Consider the following 23393-nt stretch of genomic DNA (forward strand, 5'->3'; position numbering starts at 1 on the left):
AGCCAAGATATGGAAGCAACCTAAGTGTCCTTCAACAGATGAATGGATAAAGATGTGGTATATATACACAATGGAATATTACTCAGTCATAAAAAAGAATGAAATTCTGCCATTTGCAAAACCATAGATGGACCTAGAGAGTATGATGCTTAGTGAAATAAGTTACAGAAAGACAAATACTCTATGTTATCACTTATATATGGAATCTAAAAAATAAAACAAACAAATGTATACAGCAAAACAGAAACAGACTTACAGATATAGAGAACAAACTAGTGGTTGCCAGCAAGGAGAGGAAGTGGGGGCAAGAAAGGGTATAGCATTAAGAGATACAAACTACTATGTACAAAATAGACAAGGAACAAGGATATACTGTACAGCAGAAGAAAGTATATCCATTATTTTGTAATAACTTTAAATGGAGTATAATCTATAAAAATATTGCATGACTATGTTGTACACCTGAAACTAATATAATATTTTAAATCAACTCTACTGCAATAAAAAAATCCCTGTAATATCTGGATACTAAAAATACACATCTAATAACCCATGGATGAAAAAACAAATCACAAGGAAAATTAGAAAAGATTTCAAACTAAATGAAAATGAAACAAACCCAACATGCCACAATGTGCAAGATACAAAGAAAACAGTGCTTAGAGGAAATTTTATAGCTTTAAGTGTGTGTTTTACAGAAGAAGAAGGATTTTGAAGTAATAATCTTGATCTTGTTTCCACCAAAAAAGCTAGAAAAAACAGAGCACATTGCTATATTTAAAATAGACAACCAACAAGGACCTACTGTACAACACAGGGAATGCTGCTCAATATTTGCTAATAATCTAAATGGGAAAAGAATTTGAAAAAGAATAGATACATGTATATGTATAACTGAATCACTTTGCTGTACACCTGAAACTAACAAAACATTGTTAATCAACTATGCTCCAATATAAAATAAAAAGCAAAAAAAAAAAAAATAGAGCAGACTAAACCTAAAGTAAGAATTACAAAAAGTAGAACTAAACCTAAAGAAAGAAGAGAAAATAATAAAGATAAGAATAGAGACCAATGAAATAAAAAAACAACAAAAGAGAAAATTAATAAAGCCTACAGCTAATTAAAAAAATATTAGTAAAACTGTTAATACCCAAGTGAGACTGATGATGGAAAACGGAAAGGAAAAAACAAATTGTGCTAAGTGACAGAAGCCAATCTGAAAGGTTACATAACATATGATTCCAACCATTCTGGAAAAAGGCAAAACTATGGAGACAGTAAAAGAAATCCAGGAATTTGGAAGGGGGAAAGAGGGAGGGATGAAGAGATGGAGCACAGTGAAAATATTCTGCATGATACTGTAATGGTAAATACCTGTCATTATACATTTTTCAAAACCCATAGAATCTGCAACACAAAGATGAAACCTAATGTAAACTATGGACTTTAGTGAATAATAATGTATCAATTTTGACTCATCAATTGTAACAAATGTACCACACTACATGCAAGATATTAATAATAGGGAAGGCTTGGGGTGGGAGTAGAGGTGAAAAAGTTTATGGGAAACTCTTTGTACTTTCTGCTCATTTTTCTATAAACCTAAAACTGCTCAAAAAATTCTATTAAGGGGGCTTCCCTGGTGGCGCAGTGGTTAAGAATCCGCCTGCCAATGCAGGGGACACGGGTTTGAGCCCTGGTCCGGGAAGATCCCACATGCCGCAGAGCAACTAAGCCCGCGAGCCACAACTACTGAGCCGGCGTGCCACAACTACTGAAGCCCACGTGCCTAGAGCCTATGCTCCGCAATGAGAAGCCACTGCAATGAGAAGCTTGCACACCGCAACGAAGAGTAGACCCCGCTCGCCATAACTAGAGAAAGCTTGCGTGCAGCAACAAAGACCCAACACAGCCAACACAGCCAAAATAAACAAAATAAATAAATTTTTAAAAATTCTATTAATAAACCATCAACCAAACAAAAAGACAACCTAGTGAATAGAAGAAAATATTTGCAAATGATATGACTGATAAGGGATTAATATCCAACATATATAAACAGCTCATGCAACTCAACATCAAAAAAACAAACAACCAGATTAAAAATGGGCAGAAGAACTGAATAGACATTTTTCCAAAGAGGAAATGCATATGGCAAGCAGGCACATGAAAAGATGCTCAACATTGCTAATCATCAGGGAAATGCAAATCAAAACCACAATAAGATGTCACCTCACACCTGTCAGAATGGCTATCATCAGAAAGAACACAAATTACAAATGTTGGTGAGGATGTGGAGAAAAGGGAACCCTCATACACTGTTGGTGGGACTGTAAATTGGTGCAGCCACTGTGGAAAACAGTATGGAGGTTTCTCAAAAGACTAAAAATAGAACTACCATATGACTCAGCAATTCCACTCCTGGGTATGTATCTAAAAAAAGAAAACACACTAATTCAAAAAGATACAATACATCCCAATGTTCATAGCAGCATAATTTATAATTGCCAAGATATGGAAACAACCTAAGTGTCCATAAATAGATGAATAGATAAAGAAGACATGGTACATATATACAATGAAATACTACATCAAAAAAATGATGAAATTTTGCCATTTGCAGCAATATGGATGGACTTGGAGGGCATTATGCTAAGTGAAATAAGTCAAACAGAGAAAGACAAACACTCTAGGATATCACTTATACGTGGAATCTAAAAAATACAACAAACTAGTGAATATAACAAAAAAGAAGTGGACACAGATATAGAGAAAAAACCAGCGGTTACCAGTGGGGAGGGAGGGAGGAGCTGTATAGGGGTGGGCGAGTGGGAGGTACAAATTATTGGAATCTAAAAAATACAACAAACTAGTGAATATAACTAAAAATAAGCAGACTCACAGATATAGAGAACAAACTAGTGGTTACCAGTGGGGAGAGGGAAGGGGGGTGGGGCAATACAGGGGTAGGGGATTAAGAGGTACAAACTAATAGGCATAATTTTAGCTACAAGGATATATTATATAACACAATACAATACATTGTATGTATAATGTACATACTGTACATTTACAAAATGTAAATTTCAATTACATATTTTCTTTTTGAGGAACTTAATGCAATATAGTTTTTCTTAGCAGTGCTGTGGAGGCTTTTCATATGGTATTAAATTTAATCTCCAGTTTATAATATTTCTCAACATTATACTATTTATAAAAAATATTTTTTATATTTTATGTGAAAAAATCAATTTCTTTTAATGATATTGCAGTATGATTTCAATTTTATATATTTTTCTTATGTATACTAATAAACTTAATATTTGTTGCTAAAGATACTTTTGGGGAAAATTAATATATAGAGAAAGAAATAAGTGAAATTTTATTTAATTGTTCTTTGGAAAATATGGCATAGGTTATATGTTCCAAGAATTTGATTTAAATTAAGTATAGCTGGCTCTCTATATCCATGGGTTCCATATCCATGGATTCGACCAATTGCAGATAGAAAATATTTGAAAAAAGAATTCCAAAAAGCAAAATTTGAATTTGTAGTGTAACAGCAACTATTTACATAGCATTTACATTGTATTTAAAACTATTTGCATAGCCCTTACATTATGTCAGGTACTATAAGTAATCTAGAGATGATTTAAAGTATACAGGAGGATGTGCTTTGGTTATATGCAAATACTAGGTCATTTTATATAAGGAACTTGAACATCTGTGGATTTTGGTATTTGAGGGGTTCTGGGATCAATCCCATAGGGATACTATGGGACGACTGTATTTCTTTTGATTTTATGATTTGCTTGACCTTTCTACATTTGGTCATGAAATCAGTCTTCCGTTATTGTTTTCCCACTTACTGTGTTAGCAAGTTGGGACATAAAATACCTTAAGAATTCCCACAATTTATTCCTGAGAAACTGTACATTACAAACTTTGCGTCCGGTACTTTTAAGCTGTGTAACCTTGGGCAAGTCACTTAGCATTATCTGTATAATGCAGAAAATGACAGTGGTGGTGGTGATGGTGATAATTATGACCATACCTACCGAGATGGTTACTGTAAAGGTTAAATGAGATAAGACATGGCAGCCCAAAGCACAATGCCTGCTCACAAATGTTTGCTAATATTTTAATAAATCTAGTCACTAAATTGATTCCATCTAAATATCATTCAAGTTTTTGCCCCACTCTTTTTTTTTGCGATACGCGGGCCTCTCACCGCTGCGGCCTCCCCCGCTGCGGAGCACAGGCTCCGGACGCGCAGGCCCAGCGGCCATGGCCCACGGGCCCAGCCGCTCCGCGGCACGCGGGATCCTCCCGGACCGGGGCACGAACCCACGTCCCCTGCATCGGCAGGCGGACCCCCAGCCACTGCGCCACCAGGGAAGCCCTTGCCCCACTCTTGATTCCCACATCTTTCCCTTAGGTTCCTTTCATTTCTCATGTGGCCTGTAAGAAGAGCTTCCAAATATATCTCCCTGCTTCTAATCTCCTTCCCCTTCAATTCCTACAGGAGCAATCTTTCTAAAATACATTCTGATTATTTCACTCCCTTAATGAAAATCTTTCCATGGCTCCCCATCGCATAAAGCAATGCTTCTCAAACTTCATTCATTCCCATACCTCTTCCCAAGTGTTGCAAATGTTTCCTCTGCCTGGACTGCCTTCCTCATCTTTCTTCCTAAAGAATTCATTCCGTATAATTTACCTTATTTCATCTGTAATAAGGATGTCACTTAACGTGAACTGCAAATTTTATTCCAGACCTTTATTTTGTACCTTAAAAAAATCTTTGAGTGGCATATAATTTACATACATGAAATACATAGATCGCAAGTGTTCTGTTTAATGAATGTCAACAGTTCTACACATTCATGTAACCACCACCCCAAGCAAGATCTAGAACACTTCTAGACCTCTAGAAAGTTCCCTAATGCTCCTTTCCAGTCAAGCAAAATATCTTCTTCCACTGCCCCAGCCAAAAAAAAAAATTTTTTTTTTAGAAAGAGAAGCGGTGCTACTTTATTAAAATACTGGTTTATTTCACATGTATATATTTGTCTCCCCACCATTTCCATTTGTCTGACCATCACTACTACTATGTCCTATCATAACATTCCATACATACTTAAAACCAAGCAAAGGGTGGAGTTTCGTTTCTAAAAACTAAACAGGCATTTTGGACAACACATTCTTGGCAATGGAACCTGGACATTTATCAGATGTGGCGGGGAAAGTTCTCACTCTGCATTATAAAAAGGACAGCCAGATGTCAACTGCTACAGAAATGAAATAAGATAGAAAATTTTAACAAACTGTTTAAATTATTTTCTTAGAGAGACCTCCTCCACTGCCAGAGATCTTGAATAGCCTCCTGGTCAGTCATCTGGAAACAATTCTTCACATTATTGATGAACTTGGCTTCCACTTTGGGAAGGGGACCACCTTTTCCTATAGTTGCTTGCATTTTTGCTTTAATGTCTTCTACAGAGCTAGGTCCTTTTGGTGTTTTAGGAGTTTTTGTCCTGTTTTTTTGAAGGATTCTTGACGTTTTGATTTTGGTATTGATGGTTTTGAGTCTTTTCCATTCTGGTTTAATTTCTGTGCATTTTTGGCTGGAGTATCTCGTACAGATTTTTTTTTTCTTTTTTTCTTTTTTTTTTTCAGATTTCTTTACTGGAGCTTTTTCTTCAGCTTCCTCATCATCAAGTCATCGTTGTCATCATCGTCATCTTCATCTTCATCAGCAGCAAGTTTTATTTTTTTTTCTGGGGAAACTTGCTACCACTTCCAGGGGCAGAACGCTTTCCAGACATACTTAGGAGTGTCACATCCTCCTCCTCTTCATCTTCTGACTCTGCATCTTCCTCCACAGCTACTAAGTGCTGTCCACTAACATGCACTGGACCTGAACCACACTTCAACCGTAAGACCACAGGTGGTCTTATTTCAAAGCCCCCAAGGGAAACCGTTGGCTGTACAGACATTTTTGAAGTTGCCAGTGTTACTCTGATTGGACTGCCTTCATAATTCATCGCCTCTGCTTCAACAGTGTGCAATTCATCTTTGCGCCAGCCCCTCAACTGACCGTTCTTGAAGATAACTGGTGCTCATTTTCATCATTATCCACCTTACAGTGATAATCTTTGTCAGCCTTTGGTTCACAACTGAAAAGATAGTTCTGGGGCCTCAGGGGGCTCATGTCCATCTCCATCGAATCTTCCATGGGTTGGTGGCATGCACTCAGGTGGGAGAGAAAGTGGACAGATAAATAACTACTGTTCCGGAGAACAGCCACACAGGATGGCATGACACCACAGTAATGCCAAAGATGTTATGACAAAAAAGATTTTAAAGGTCACAGAACAATCATAATTTTTTCCATTGATATTAAAAGTGCTTTGCATGATTTCAGCTTGCATGATCATTTTTACGGTCCCACGTTACTGCGCATAGAGAGGGTTGTTTGTGTTTTTTAACTTTTCATATTATTTCCTTTTTGGCATTTTAGCTATATCTGTTTATGTGTATATGTGCATGTGCATGTGTGTGTGAATGGTTGCTCTAAAGTAGAAATCAGCAACTAAAGCACATGGACCAAATCCAGCTCATGGCCTTTTTTAAAGAATAAATAATACTTTATTAGAACGCAGTGCTGCGAGACCACAAAGCCTAAAATATTATTATCTGACCCTTTACAGAAAAAGTTTCCCAACCCTTGCTCTAAAGTGATGGTTCTTACATTTTAGCATGTATCAGAATCACAGAAAGACTGTTGAGCCATACCCCCAGAGCTGCTGACTCAGGTCCGCAGTGGAGCCAGAGACTTTCATCTCTAACAAGCTCCCAGGTGATGCCGATGCTGCTGGGCTGACTACGTCCTAAGAACCACTGTTTTAGAGATTATATTATTTAACTTTAACTTATTACAACCTCCCTCATACTATTTTGTACTACTTCAATCCCAACTCTTGTGCTTGTTATCATATATTTTATTTCTTTATATGCTCTTAACTCTATTTTACATTGTTATTATTTTTGCTTTAAATAGGCCATAGTTTTTTCTGTAAATAACACACAATGAAATTGACTTCCTGTGGTGTACAGTTCTACAAATTTTAACTTATGTATGGATTCTTGTAATTGCCATCACAATAAGTCCCTCTGTTAAAGGATTTAGTAGAAACAAGGAGCATGAATAAATGAGGAATTTTACCACAGAGATGGAAAGTATAAAAAAAGAATCAGAAGGAAATTCTAGAAATAAAAAATAAATATAAAAATTTAAGAATTCATTAGATGGGCATAACGGTCTTGCTACTGAGTGAAGGTAACTTCTCTACTGGAATGTAAGGTTCTCATGTTTTCTGCTCTTCTGCTTTATTCAGTGAACCAGCACTGTTAATATCCACTTATATGTTGGTCATTTCCAATATGTATTTATTGCTGCTAACGTGTATCTCATATGATTTCTGAAGAGTATTGTCTGAAAACTTTATTCTTGAAACTTTCAACTGGAAAAAGTTCTGGCAAAATTATTTTTCTTTCACAGTTTCTCAAAGCAGCCATAGAAACCGCTTTGTTTTTCATGTTTGTTCCTATGGACCTTATTGTCTAATCATTTTCCAGGTAAGAGATTACAAGGCAGCCTTTTTCAGGTTTTCAATTAGTAACTTTTTATGGTCTTTCTTGGTGAGGTTTGTTTCCTGGTTTATGATCCCCTAGATACTTTAGGGAACTTTAGTGAAGAAAGCTTGTAGTTTCCAAGACACTCGGCAGCCACTGTGCCCCCACCTCCATCATCTTATTAAATTATGAAAGCTGTTAAGGAGAATGGAAAGACAGCCTAGAGGTGGGGTTCAATAACTTTTAAAACTTCCATTCTGATTATAATAAAGTATCAGGCTGCTATAAAGACATCAAGTTTCTTTCAGCTCCCAGGTCCAGGTTAATAAGCAGTAGAGTTACGTAAACATCTTTCCATTTGACACCTCACAATCCCTAGATGCCTTCTGAGGTATGTCTCACCCTTTTGTTTATACTATTATAATACAAAATAAAAATTGGTTTTCAATTTCTAATGTAAAATTCTTTTGTCATCTATGTTGTAATCCTGCCTCTAAGCATTTGCCTAAGTAATCTCTCTTGCCTGTTTTTTGATGAGGTGTGTCATAAAGTACTGTAAAGGGTGTGTTTACTTTGTGTTGCATTTATTGAGAAGTAGAAAAAAGGCTGTTTTATACTTTCCAGATGTTCCATCGTTTCTTTGATGTCTGCAGAACAACCTGTGTAAATTGTTTCTACTAAGTTTGTATTGCAAATGTATTTTGAAATGAATTTTACCAGGATCCATCATACCATTTTGCTATGAAAACAATGGTACACATCTCACAACATGGCATTCAAAGTTTATTCCTTAAATTCTAGACTAATGCTCGAAGTAGTATATTTTATTATCTTGTTATGATTGTATTTGTTGTCCTGGGAGGAAGGCAGAGTGAGATATTTTCACCTCACTTTCCACATGAGGAAGTCATTGGAAGACATTCAGATGTCACAGATAACATTTCCCTATCTGGCTATTAGCTTTCCACATTCAGGAGAAACTAATATCTGTTACAGTAATCAATTTTTAAAATACAATCCAAAAACATTATAGGGCCACTTCCTTAAACTCTCTTTTCTTTATATATTTCTACTGGCATTACAATACTATTTTGACTTCTTCCTCAGATCTCTTTCTCTGAATACAGCCTTCAGCCAAATTCTGGTTTAAGTAAAGTTTGGCTTTGATTTCCTTCTACTTTCTATTTTGGTCCTTCTACTTCTTATGTGACAATCCATATTCCATAAAAATCAGTTCATGGGCAGAAACAGCAGGAAGAGGAATCTGATTAGGACAGTGAACTGTGAGTCAGAGAGTGGGAATTCCACAGGGGGCAAAAAAAAAGGCTTTCAAGCAATTAGGAACTGGGATTACTAAAGGAGCTGAGTGATTTGAGAGAAGCAAGGGGTTAATAACTTGGAGTTTGTTTGCCAGGCAATAAGTGAGCAGGGCAGAGCAGGCCAAACAAGTATATGGAAACAGCAGCAGGCAGAATGCAGAAATGCTTTGTACCTTCAGTCACTCTTTATTCCTCTTATTATGGCAAATTTCAATCTAATGTGACACTATCCCAGAATCCTACCGGTAGTAATAACTGCAACAGTTGGCTGGCTGACCAGTCATGGGGTGAGGAGTTATTACAGCTCTTTTGGCAGAAGGGTTTTCTTCACTCTGTTGAAATGGATGCAATTACAGTAATTCACACCAAAGAGGGAGAAAATGATCATTAACTTATTACAACCCTCAAAAATAGTATGTTTTGAGGACAGGACTGAAGCAACACTTCTCCAAGTAAATTCTATGCCACACTCACTCCTGTATTTTAGTTCAGTGCTCCAGATGAAAAAGGCTTCTGTGGTCAAACATGCTGCATGATCCTCTTACGAAAAACATTAATAAAGGTCCCGAGAAGTCTTGCAGTAAGAACGTAAGTTCATTTAATTGTATTTAATTTACTTTTATGGTTAGTGCTTTCAGTGCCTGCTCAAGAAATCTTTGCATACTCCAAGATTGCAAAGATATTTTTCTTTGTTTTTCCTAGCTCTTGGTTCTGAGTTTTATATTTAGATCTATGATCCATGCCTATTTAATTTTTGTGTATGGAGTGAGAAAGACATGGAGGTTCTTTTTTTCCCCCATAAGAAAATCCATTTGATCCAGCAACATGTTTAAAAAGACTATCCTTTTCCCATTGAATTTACTTGCCACCTTGATCAAAAATCAATTGACCTTATATGTGTGACCGATTTCTGGACGCAATATTGTGTCCCATTGATATTATTTATCTATGCTTAGGGCAATACTTGATTAACTGTAGCTTTAAAGTCTTGAAATCACATATTATAAATCTTCCACCTTGTTGTTTCTTTTCAAGATTGTTTTAGCTCTTCTATATTCATTGCGTTTCCAAATAAATTTTAGAATCAGCTTGAAAATTTCTTCAAAAATGCCTGCTAGAATTCTGATAGAGCTTGTATTGGATCTATACATTAATTTAGGGAGAATTGGCATCTCAACAGTTTTGAGTTCTATAATCCATGATCATGGTATGGTTGACCCTTGAACAATACAGGTTTGAACTGCATGGGTCCACTTAGATTTTTTTCAATAGTACACTGTACGGTACTACATGATCTGAGGTTGGTTGAATCTGCAAATTTGGAACCCAGAGGGAGGAACTGTGTATATGGAGGGCAGACTATAAATTACTGCAAATTTTCAACTGCACGAGGGTCATCAGCACCACTAATGCCCGCATTGTTCAAGGGTCAACTGTATATATACTGTACTTTTAATTTTGATCTTTAATTTTTCCCAGCAATGTTTTGTAGTTCTCAGTAGAGAGGTCTTGTGCTTTTTTCAAAGTTTATTTCTATGTATTTGGTATTTTAATGATGATATTTTTATTTAGTTTCTAATTGTTTTAGCTATTCTAATTATTTCAAATAAATTTTTTATATTGACTATAACCTATGGCCTGGATAAATTTATTAATTAGTTCAAATAGCTTTTTATAGCTCCTACAGGGTTTTCTATGTATACAATCTTTCCGTGTGTGAATCACGCCAGTTTTGCCTCCTTCCTGAAACTTGGCCTTTTATCCCCTTTTCTTGCCTTAACACAGTAGCCCTATACTAAGCACATAATATACATCATCTCATTTAATCTTCATAACAACTCAGTGATATTCCTATTTTACAGATAAGAAAACTAAGGCTCAGAAATTTTCAGCAACTTGCCCAATCAATATTGCACATCTATTAACCGATCTAGAATTCAAACCTAGGCAGTCTTACTCCAAACCCGTACTTATGACTACTAGCTTCTAAATTTGGAAGACTCAGAGGCACAAAAGCAAAAAATTTTTCAAATTAGTAATAGAAAAAAATCCCATTAAGGGCAAAGATACAAACTGTTCATAGAAAAAAAAAAAGGCAAGTTTCTTTTAAATATGAGAAGATGTCAACCCCATACAAAATGAGAGAAATGCAAATTAAAACTATGCTAAAATGGTGCAGTATGAAAACAGCATAGTGGTTTCTCAAAAAATGAAAATAGAATTACCATATGATTCAGCAATCCCACTTCTAGGTTTATCAAAAAAAACTGAAAGCAGAACCTCAAGGAGTTATCCGCATACTCATGTTCATAGCAGCATTATTCACAGTAGCCAAGAGGTAGAAGCAAACCAAATATCTATAGATGGATAAATGGATAAACAAAATGTGATATCTACAACACAACGGAATATTATTCATCCTTAAAAAGGAAATCCTGTCATATGCTACAACATGGATGAACCTTGAGGACTTTATCCTAGGTGAAACAAGCCTCACAAAAAAGACAAAAAACTGTATGATTTCACTTATATGAGGTATCTATATTAGTCAAATTCATAGAAACAGAAAGTAGAATGGTGGTTGCTAGGAAATGGGGGAGGGGGAAATGGAGAATTGTCATGTAATAGGTAAAGAGTTTCAATTTTACAAGATGAAAAAGTTCTGGAGATCTGTTTCATAACAATGTTAATAATGCTTAACACTACTGAATTGTACACTTAAAAAATGGTTGCGGACTTCCCTGGTGGCGCAGTGGTTAAGAATCCGCCTGCCAATGTAGGGGACATGGGTTCGAGCCCTGGTCCGGGAAGATCCCACATGCCACGACGCAACTAATCCTGTGCGCCACAACTACTGAGCCTGTGCTCTAGAGCCTGAGAGCCACAACTACTGAGCCGCATGCCACAACTACTGAAGCCCACGCGCCTAGAGCCCGTGCTCTGCAACAAGAGAAGCCACCACAATGAGAAGCCTGCTTGCCACAACTAGAGAAAGCCTGAGTGCAGCAACGAAGACCCAATGCAGCCAAAAATAAATAAATAAATTTTAAAAAATGGTTGCAATGATAAATCTTACATTATTTTTTATATCACAATTTAAAATTTAAAAACTATTTTTAAAACCTTAACACAAATTTTATTATAAATTCTTAAAAAAACTATTCTGAAACCATTTTTTAAGCTATCAGATGGGCAAAAATCCAAGTCTGATAGCACTCTCTTATATGTTCATTGCTGGGGGAGTACAAATTGGTACAATCCCTATGGAGCACAATTAGGCAATAACTATGACACCTTTTGATCCAGCAATTCTACTCTGGTGAATTTAATCATTCAGATATACTGTATGAATATATGAGATGATATAGGCACAAGATTGTGAACTTCAGCATTGTTTGCAAAAGAAAGATACTGGAAATAACCAAAATGCCCATTACTGGATGACTGGTCAAATAAGTTATATCTATACAATGGAATACTATGCAGCTATTTTAAAATGAGAATACTCACTATGTATGATATGGAAATAGGTTCAAGATATGTGAAAAAATTAAGAATATATATAATAGTATGTATAAAAAAGGAGGGAAGTAGGAATCTGTTTATACTTTTATATTTCCTTGACATATGAAGAAACTCTAGATACATGAAAAGGATAATAATAAAATAGAGTAATACTGATAATAATAATAAGTAAATTAAAAAAATAATAATGATTTGGGGGCCCTGAACAGGAACCGAATAGGTAGGGGACTGGGGTGGAAAGACTTTTCAAAATATACTTTTTTATATGTTTTGGTCTTGGAACCATGTGACTTATATCACCTATTCAAAAAGTTCAATTAAAATTCCTATGCTTAGAAATAAATTTAATGGCACCAACTGACATTAAATGATTCATAAAACAAATGTTTACCAAGTATCTACTATATGTCAAGTAGGCACTATTTTGCAATACAGCACTGAACAAGATAGAGTTCTTGCCCTCATAGAACTTACATTCTAGTGGGAAAGACTATATATATTTTACTGAATAAAATAAATTATGCCAGGTAGCTATTTAAGAAAACGTCAATCAGGGTAAAGGAAAAAGGAGCGATGTAGTGAAAGTGAGGTGGTGGTACTTCTGAAGAGGAGGCATCTGAGTAGAGATCTGAATGAAGGGAAAGAAGAAACAATGTAAGGGAAAGCTTTCCAGGCAGCAAAAGCCTTGAGGCAGTTTGATGTGTTGCAGAAACAGCAAAAACATTTATACAGCTGGAGCAACCTGTGTGAGGAGAACAAGGCAGGCAATGATGTTAAACAGACGGTCAGAAGGCAGATCATATGGGCTTTGTGGGACATGTGCAAGGGTTTGGGTGTTAGAGACAACTATTGGAGGTTTTAAAAAAAATCTAGAAGGGTCTTCATTAAGATTTGGCCAGGGCACACCTGTATGGCCTTTCAGGTTGTTAAACGACTGAAATATTTCAAATATGGTCAGAAAATAACTGCTTCCCTGGTAATAGTGTCACCTGCCATGCTGGCTCCTCTCCCAGGATACCGAACCCTCTCCCCCCGCCATGAACCGATAACTAAGTAACCTGGCCCAGCAGTGGCTATTAATAGAGCTGGGGAAGTTAATCAGCTCAGGAACCTAGAATCATTGCAGTTCAGCAATCTAAAGGATGAGCCAAGGTTTCATTTTATTATAGCCCTAGAGCCTGCTTAGGACAGTGTGTCTTGGTCTTCCATCCCACCAAGGGTCGGTTGGGTCCCAATTCCATCATCTGGGCTCCCGCTCAGTCCAGCAGGAATAAGAGGCAGGCTAGAGAAATAGACCCAATGTCCCTAAGGTCTGAGATGAAGCTAGAGGAAAGGGAAAACTGTACTTCCATATAAACAATCTGTCTCCTCAGTACTTTCTGAATGATTTGAAAGGCTACTGGCCCACAGCCAGCCTTTATAATTTTTATATAATACATTAACCACATCAAACTTTTTCTATGTTCAAAGTCATACACTTGTCGAGTACCAGGATATTTTTTTTCAAATACATCGTGACAAAAGGGAAATAGAAAATATCAACCTCGCCAGCACCAAATGCAATCTTAACACTCTCATAGCTGCACTCAATAAAGTCAATGTTTGTATAACAACGTGTAGTTCTTGGAATCCTAATATCAACACAGAACTATAGCAGCTGAACTACAGCAATTTTAATTTCATATATGAAATTTATTTTACACACTATAGTATGGGGAATTTAGTCCGGAAAATTAGTACACATGTCAAAATCTTAAAAACAGATTTCTCCAAAGTTGCATGAAATTTCTAAGGCTGCTTGCCATTTCCATCCATTTCACGAAGTTCCTCCTCTTATTCTGCTGCTCTTAAATCTAGGATCCCAACAACTGGTTATGTTAGTTCTACTTAGTTCTCATTCATTCGATTTCTTTGAACATCAAAACCTCCAGTTTAACTACCTGAGAGACTACTAAATATTTGCTAACATAATCTTGTAACATGAGCCTAAACTAAAGGGAAAGCAACTGGAAAGAACATCAGGGAGAAAATTTAAGCACTACTAAGAAATAATAAGTCTCAGGGCACCAGATATATATACAAGCACTTTTATTTTCTGACCATAAGCACCTTAACTCAACCAAAGACAAGACATTAAAAGTCATCTCATGCAAGCAGGAGGACCTGTGTTAGCAGAACACTTGCTGAAAAAGCTTTAGGGCTTTCCTTTTCATTAAAAAAAATCAAACTACTTGTGAAACGCTGAAACTTTCTTGTAAGTAGGTCTAGTACACAAGATTTAGTACCTTAATTTAATATTAGATAGAAATTGTTCCTACCATGCTTTCATATTCAAATATTAAAATATTAAAAAAAAAAAAACTTACACCACAGCAACCTGAAGTCTGCAGAGACAGCATGAAACTACCAGCAGCCGCCTACTTCCTCATAGACTAAACTTTGTTCCCTTCCTGGCTGGTTCTGGATCAGGTTCACACTGATACACATTTACCATGGTGCCTTGGAAGCTACCACCCAATGCGGTGGGAGGGTTTGTTAATTTAAATCCTGCATGATAACCACCTATCAGCAACTTCTCAAAGGGGGAGTTGGACATGTTTAAAGAGACAAATGTAAGAAAGATTATAGAGAAAGCCTGAAAAATCTCATAATCTCTAATGGCTGGGTTTTGGTTTCAGAGGGGATTTCCTTCCTAGAAAAATCAAACAAACAAACCAATACAGTAGTCCTCTGAGATTCAAAAATCTTGCTTTCTTCCTTCGATAAAAGTTTTCCCTCCTCCTCAGAGTGCATACATCGTGCAGTCACGGCAGAAAGAGGCCAGAAAGTTGCGTCTCAACTACTGTATAGTCCATCACCTCCATTCACCTCAACTCTTTCACTAGTTAGGGAAACAATGCAAAGTTCTTGTTAAACTTAGTGCTTTCTGACATTGAAACTACTTGCTGATCTAACGTAAAGTGAAAACTTGGATCCCAGATTCTGTTCTTCACAAGATAAAATGTTATGCTGCTTCATCCCCTTCCACATCCCTAAGCTTCTTTCCCTCTGAGCTACTATATTTCTATAATTTGTAGCATTAGCCTTTGAAGCAGAAACCATTTATTATGTACTTACTAATCACTTTATAAACATTATCGCATTCTCTCCTAAGCAATACATTTTGGGATCATCTTCAATTTGTCTTAGTCTGATTCTCTGTATCCAATTTAGCCCCTTCACTATCCTGGTGATCCTCTGCAATAAGCACTGCAGTAGGCAGAATAATGACCTCCTCCACAGATGTCCACACACTAGCCATCAGATCTGCGACTATGTTACCTTCCACAGCAAAGGGGACTCTGTAGATGCAATTAAGAACTTTGTGATGGGGAGATTATCGACATGGCGTCTAATCTTTCCCAGCTGTGGTAAGAGAGGGGCAATGTGAGGACCTGACTTGCTCTTACTGGCTTTGAAGATGGAGGAAGGGGGCCACTAGATGCTGAAAAAGGGAAGGAAACACATTCTCTTCTAGAGCCTCCAGAAAGGGACACGGCCCTGATAACACCTTGGTTTTAGCCTAGTGAGACCCACATTGGATTTTTGACCTACAGAACTGTAAAATAATAAATTTGTGTTGTTTTAAGCCACTAAGTTTGTGATAATTTTTTTATAGCAGTGATAGAAATATAATATAGGTACTTTAATTTCAAAATGTCTCTTTGAAAACATAACACCCAGAACTGATAGAACACTCCAAATGAAGTCTGATAAAGAAAAAAAATAATTGTGGAACCATCAAGATACTATAATTTTATAAATGCAACTCAAGACTGTTTTAGAATTTTAATGCATTATGCTCTTAAGTTAGTGGACTCAAGTTTTTGTCACACAAACTACATCAAATCAGGTGCCTCATTCGCTTTTTTCAGCTAATATTGGAGATTAAATGCAGAGCTGTATATTCAGTCCTTTTAAATTTCATCTTATTGGTTTTAGCCCATCTTTCCAATATTAAGATAATTTTGAATCATGCCTCTGTACTATGTCACTGGAAATATTTTTTAAGCCTAACTGCATTGATTTAATTTCCATGTATTCACCAAATTATTAGTAAATAAACACTGAGCAGTCAAGATCAAGAACAGAGTTCTGACACAGAGAACAGAGTCCTGCTATTAGAGATCTTCAGTTTGACATTGGTCCACGAGTCAATACTCTTTGGGTACACAAGTTTGATCAGCTACAAAAACACTCTCATGTAGCTTATACTGTTTTTTAACTTCTCAAATGTATCAGGAGAATAAAATGCCTTAATAAATAAAGATATGTCTACAGCATACCAATCCACTAGAACTCTACTGGATATGGAGATGTGGTTACTGTGATGTGAGCAGTTGTTATGTTTTGTTTGTCAGTGCTGTCTCTTAGTGATTATCATTTTCTTTTTTAAGAGTTTATAAACTATCAGTTAATTATTCTTTCTAGAAGTCTCCTTGAAATTAAACGAAATTTTTCCCAGTTGTAGGAAGTGACAAAAATCTCTGTCTCAAAGTGGAGATATAGTGGAGGGAGGAAATGGGGGAACACTATGAAAGAAGGCATGGTGGAAGGAACGAGTGCTGTGTGCCCTTGGGAGAGTATAAAAAGCAGACTGATCAGAGCAGCAGTAGTTGTTGGAAAGTAGTGTGAAACTAGGGTTGTTTTTTTTTTTTGCGGTACGCGGGCCTCTCACTGTTGTGGCCTCTCCTGTTGCGGAGCACAGGCTCCGGATGCGCAGGCTCAGCGGCCATGGCTCACGGACCCAGCCGCTCCGCAGCATGTGGCATCTTCCCGGACTGGGGCACGAACCCACATCCCCTGCATCGGCAGGCAGACTCTCAACCACTGCGCCACCAGGGAAGCCCGAAACTAGGGTTTTAACATACAACGTAAAGTCTTGAAAAGGGAACTAGGATTTTAACTTAATATATCAGGAAATAGGTGAAATTGAAAGATTTTAAGGAAAGAAAATAAAATGAGTACATTAATAACCAAATTGAAAAATGGGCAAAGTTATATGGACAGTTCACAGAAGAAGAAATATAAATGGCTCTTAAATATATGAAAAGACTCTCCACCTTACTCACTATAAGAGAAATGTAAATTGAAAGTACAATGACAACATTTTAACCTATTAAATTGGCAAAGTTCAAAGTCACATGAGACACAATGTTGGTGAAGTTACAGGGAAATAATGGAGGATAAATTGGTAGAACCTCTGAAAAGCAAATTGGCAATCAAATTATGAATATATATCCCCTTTGACCCAGCAATAACTAAAAACATACATATAAAAAATGATTTATGTCCGACTATTCACTGTAGCTTTGTTTGCAAAAGTTAAAAATGTCAATGAGCAGGGAACTGGTAAATTACAGTGCAGATATCCAATGGAATACTGGAATAAGAAAACAAGGCAAGTTTGTGTTACTGATAAAGAATGATCAAGCTGTATTAAGTTTAAAAATGTAAAGTACAGAGCACTATATTTAGAATGCAACTATTTGTGTGTGTGTGTTTGAGAGAGAGTGTATACACAGAAAATCTCTCTGGAAGAATAACCAAGAATCCAGAAACAGTGGGTTCTCTCTAGGGACGGGACTGGATAGCTGTGATTCAGAGGTGGAAGGAGACTTATGCATCTTTTTGTCCTTTTTGAATTTTTACCCAAGCTGGTATTAGCTCTTTAAAAATAGAAATATGCTAAATGGCAATATGGCATCCTGGAATAGAAAAAGCAGAGTAGCGAAAAATCTGGCAAAAACCAAATAAAGTCTGGATTTTAGTTAACAGTCGTGTACCACTGTTAATTTCTTAATTTTGACAAATGAGCCATGGTTATGTAAGATGTTAATATCTGGAGAAACTAGGTGAAGGTACTATTTTTGCAACTTTTCTGTAAATGCAAAATTATTCCCAAAATAAAAAGTTTATTAAAACAAGAAATAAACATTTAAAAAGTTACTAGGGCAGCTATGGTGGAAATGGCTTTGAGAGAGGAGAGATTAGAACCAAAAAGAGGCCAGATGAGAAACTGTGGGAGTAATCCTGGCATGAGTGGATGAAGGCCTGCATTAGGGTAAAAGTCATGAAAATACAATGACAAGAACTAACACAGATATAAGATACATTTCAAAAGAAAAAAATCAACCAAATATTTGCAGTAGTGGAGAGAGAGAAGAATAGTGATACCAGATGAAAGATGAAAATTAAAAAAGGAAGCTGGGGCTTCCCTGGTGGCACAGTGGTTGAGAGTCCGCCTGCCGATGCAGGGGACACGGGTTCGTGCCCCGGTCCGGGAAGATCCCATAAGCTGCGGAGCGGCTGGGCCCGTGAGCCATGGCCGCTGAGCCTGCGTGTCCGGAGCCTGTGCTCCGCAACAGGAGAGGCCACAACAGTGAGAGGTCCGCGTACCACAAAAAAAAAAAAAAAGAAGAAGCTGGTTTGAAGGGGAATGAAATTCATTTAATTCATTCCTTCAGCAAATATTTGTTGATACCTACTATGCCAGGCACTGTGCAAGGCACTGGGGATGTGAGAGTGACCCTAAAATGTTCTAGTTCAATTGTCTAAAAGGCCTCTGGATATTAGAGGATGAGAGTTCTGGGAGAGGATAGAACTGGGATAGGTGAGAAAGGTGATACAGAGTGAGGAAGGAGAGGCCAAAACTGAGCCATGGAACAGAAACACAATTAGGGGGAAGAGCATAGTAGCAAAAAAGACAGAGAAGGAATGGGCAGAGGGTTTTGAAAAGAAGCACGGTAGGGTAATTTCCTGGAAACCGAGATAAAAGATCAAAGAAGGGTTCCATCAAATGCACTGTCCAAGAAATGAGGATATACAAAAGACCACGAGACAGCGGATTAAAAAGAGAGAGAGAGATAACTGATGGCAAAATAAGTCACTCAAAAGACCTTTTTCACTTTCAGTGAAGTCTAAATGGAACCCAGATCACAGAAGTCAAAGTTTTACAAGAAAGCACTTCTGAGTCAAAGGCCTTTGGGAAATGGGATTCCATTTATTATCATGCTTCTCAAATTGGGTATTTGAAGCCACAGCACATATTGTTATGTAGTATCAGTTTTATTTGGAGGAAAATACACTGAATGAGAGAGAACACACAAAATTTGCATGAGTTTCTAAGACAAATCCTAAAATTTCAAGCATGGGGGTCATCTTCTTACTTCTAGGGCTACAAATTCACTCTCCACTTCCATAAAGGGGTACTTGGGTAGAAATTTGAGAAGCACTGATATAATGGCCAGCTATGCTGAAATGTGGGCTTGCTATTAAAACTCAAGATAACTATAATTTAAAAATAACGATCGGGCTTCCCTGGTGGCGCAGTGGTTGAGAGTTCGCCTGCCGATGCAGGGGACACGGGTTCGTGCCCTGGTCTGGGAAGATCCCACATGCCGCGGAGTGGCTGGGCCCGTGAGCCATGGCCGCTGGGCCTGCGCGTCCGGAGCCTGTGCTCCGCAACCGGAGAGGCCACAACAGTGAGAGGTCCGCGTACCGCAAAAGAAAAAAAAAAACAAAAAACGATGAATTATGGCCTCGTATGGCAAATTACAATAAACATTTCACATTCAAAGAAGAAAAATAATGAACAAAATCTTGGATTTATCATATTTGCCACTATTTGCTATTTCTATTCATGTAACCATATATTATTTACCCTTTATGTCTATAGCTAGAGCTTGGCTACAAACTGAGAGGGAAGTCACAGTGTCAACTATACTCAGATGCTTTATCAATGCTATTTGAGAATGATGAATGTATACTAAGTACCAACCAATACTATATACATACATATGTGTGTGTGTATATATATATACACATATATACACATATATAAAATTTATATATACACATGTAAATATGTATGTATGTGTGGTGTGTGCATAATACACATGCATCCATATGCATTATACACATGCATAAATATGTATATACATGCATACACGTACATACACATACTGTAAACATAGATGTTAATGCAAGAATTGGTGACTGTGCTTCAAATTCTAATTTATAACAAAACAAATGAAATCCTGGCTTATGTGTAGTGTATGGTATATTGGTAAAATGGAAGTGTAGTTTTCATATGCAATTCCCTGCCAAGTAACCTGAAACACCACTTTGGCATTAGTTCCTCACAAACCAGGCTAAATACATATTTGAAAGATTTGCTCTGATATTTTCCATCTAATTATAAACAGCATTGGTCTACAAGCCACAAGGCAATACTCACACCAAGTAAAGATTTCTTTTAAATCTTTTGTGTGAGAAAGTCATTAGATCAGTAACAGTGTAGGTAATATACAGGAGCTTCTTGAAAACGTCATGGGAAAACTATGTAGGGTTAGTAATTAAAAAAAAAATCAACTATCTAGTCTAATGTCATCTGAATGGAGAAATTAATATCAGCATCATTTATTACCCTAATGTAATTCTAATACTTAGAGATTTTTTTACTGTTTGAAAGAAAACCGATTTTAAGAATAGTTAAACCACATCTTTTGTAAATGTTTAGGTTTCTAAACTAAAAGTTACTTACATAGCAAATAGCTTTCATTAACTCCATCCTGTATACCTTCTCTGAAAGTACCTCTTAAGGCTAAGAAACAAAAAGCTAATGTAACACTAAATCTGAAAGACAAAATTACAGCTTTCACACATATTTCATTCAGCCTGGGCTGTTAGCTTTCACAGTCAGTTACAACTACGGAGGCACGTTGTCACTTCTTAACATCATCTACTGCCTATAACTCTCCGTTGTCACATTTTAAAGAAATGTTGACATTATCATGTTTTGAGAAAGCAAATCTGAATTGATATCTTAGGGAACAATATATCATTTTATTTTCCTTCTTGACCTTCATTATCATGAGAGTGGTAGAATTCTCAGTGATTCCCTTTCTGTCCTAAATATTAAAGGAATGAGAATTGATACAAGCACTTTGGATGTCAGTTAAATGGAATTATTAGTACCGCCATGCAATTTGGTATTACCTAGAAAAGATGAAGAAGCACGTTCCTACAACCAGCAATTTAACTCCCAGGCACACACCATAGCCCAGCTTCCTAACTGCTGTTCCATGGTACCCTAGAGTGCAACAAATGGGTCATAGGTGTGCCCAGATATGGATCCCCCAGGCCAGAGACACAGTTTCATTCCTTTACTGGAGAGTTTTGTACAAATATGATCTACAATTTTCTATGTGTGCTATGGCATGAAAAATGTTGGGAAACACTGAGAAGTTCTTGCCTGTGTGTGGCAGATACATATTCAGGAATATATGTATACATAGGAGCAATGTTCGTAATAACTAAAAATTGGACTATCTCAGATATTCATTAATTAATTCATCTGCTAATAAATTCTGGAATACTCATACAATGCAATATTATACAGCAGTGAAAACTAATGAACAATAGCTATATGCATTGACATGGATAGATCTAAGACTATAACGTTGAGCAAAAAAAAAGGTAAGTCCCAGAAAAATACATACAATATAATTCTATTTTTATAAAACTCAAAAACAAGTAAAACCAATAAACTGTTTAGGGATATTCAGATATGTGAAAAAACCATTGAAAAAGGGAAGAAAATTATTAACACAAAAATTCAGGGGAGTTCCCTGGTGGTCCAGCAATTAGGACTCTGCACTTCCATTGCAGGGGGGCACGGGTTCCATCCCTGGTTAGGGAACTAAGATCCCTCAAGCTGTGCAGCATGGCAAAAAAAAAAAAAAAAAAAAAAAATCAGAACTTTGGATACCTCTGAGGGAGGATGCAAAGTTTGGGATCAGAGAGAGGCACACAGGCGATATTAGAGGTAATGGCCATATTGCTTTCTTAAAACTGAGCTGTAGGGACACATATGCTCTCTATATAGTTATTCCATAAGCCTTACAGATATTTTGTAAATGTTTTACATCTACTCAATGTTTAATAAACATCTTTTATAAAAGCCCTACTTTGTCCAGAGGTAGACAGCAAATATATCTGAGATCTCTGCCACAGTATGAGGTACATGGAATAGGAGGGACAGAAAGCACCAAATACACAGAATGCTGCAGGTCAGACACTGAACCTTTCACAGAGGTCCTACAAACTCATACACAGTTGCAACAAGGAAAGATTTGTAAGCTACACAATAACTAAAATTAAGACTAAATTCAATATGCTATCATTTTATGAGGCACCACATATGCAAATGTTAACAGTAAACACAGATTTAAAGAATCAGGAATGAATAAACTGCCAGCCTATGGATGAATAACTCTTCTTTCTATTTTCTAAACAGTCAACATTTCATTGTGTATTTAGACCACAAAAAAGACATTTACAGACTGACAATACTTTAATTCATCATGTATATCCAGCCATGTTTGCTGAGTCAAATGTCTGTCTGTTTGTCAATGTCATTTAAGGGCAGGTTTATAAAGCCTCAAGAGCAAGAACTAGATCTGTTTCATCTGATATAGCTACCAAGGAAAACACAATGAAAATGGTTTAAGAATTCCTGCCTCTATTCTGTCTTCTTGTGTTTAAGGGCTAGGCATTGGGAAGCTATTTTTCTAAGCACTGGCTATTTTGCCAATCCAGAAGAGCTATGATAAACCACAGAAATAGAAACTTAACTTCCAAATTAATTCAATTTATTATTTTTGATTTGGAATATAAAGGAAACCCAGTATGAGCTCTCCCTTTAATATTAAAAAAAAAGAGTCACTTAAAAGCAGATAGGTTAATGTTTACACAAAGGCAATTTTTTTCTGTTTGCTTTTTTTTTTTTCCTCTTTAAATTTGAATAGGTGAGTGACCTTGCTGGAATTCCCCCTGTCAGTTCTGGAGTATCTATCTGGAAATTTC

At 36.7% G+C, this 23393-nt stretch overlaps 1 protein-coding gene and 1 pseudogene across 2 annotated transcripts in view; both read right to left on the reverse strand.

The window, feature by feature from the left end:
* The window catches only part of MAP3K13 (mitogen-activated protein kinase kinase kinase 13), a 164329-nt gene that overhangs the window by 117348 nt on the left and 23588 nt on the right, over window positions 1–23393 (reverse strand). Inside the window, exon 1 of one of the 2 annotated variants that reach the window (XM_029214130.1) lies at window positions 14852–15456. The exons of the other annotated variant lie outside the window; for it this stretch is intronic. The gene's annotated coding sequence lies outside the window, so the exon portion shown is untranslated. Of the gene's footprint in view, window positions 1–14851; window positions 15457–23393 lie in introns of those variants that run through there. 2 annotated transcript variants of the gene reach the window in all.
* On the reverse strand, window positions 3854–8363 carry LOC114890546 (annotated as a pseudogene).

Source organism: Monodon monoceros, unplaced genomic scaffold, assembly GCF_005190385.1.
Source record: "Monodon monoceros isolate NGI ecotype Baffin Bay Population unplaced genomic scaffold, NGI_Narwhal_1 Super_Scaffold_11, whole genome shotgun sequence".
Taxonomy (NCBI): Eukaryota; Metazoa; Chordata; class Mammalia; order Artiodactyla; family Monodontidae; genus Monodon; species Monodon monoceros.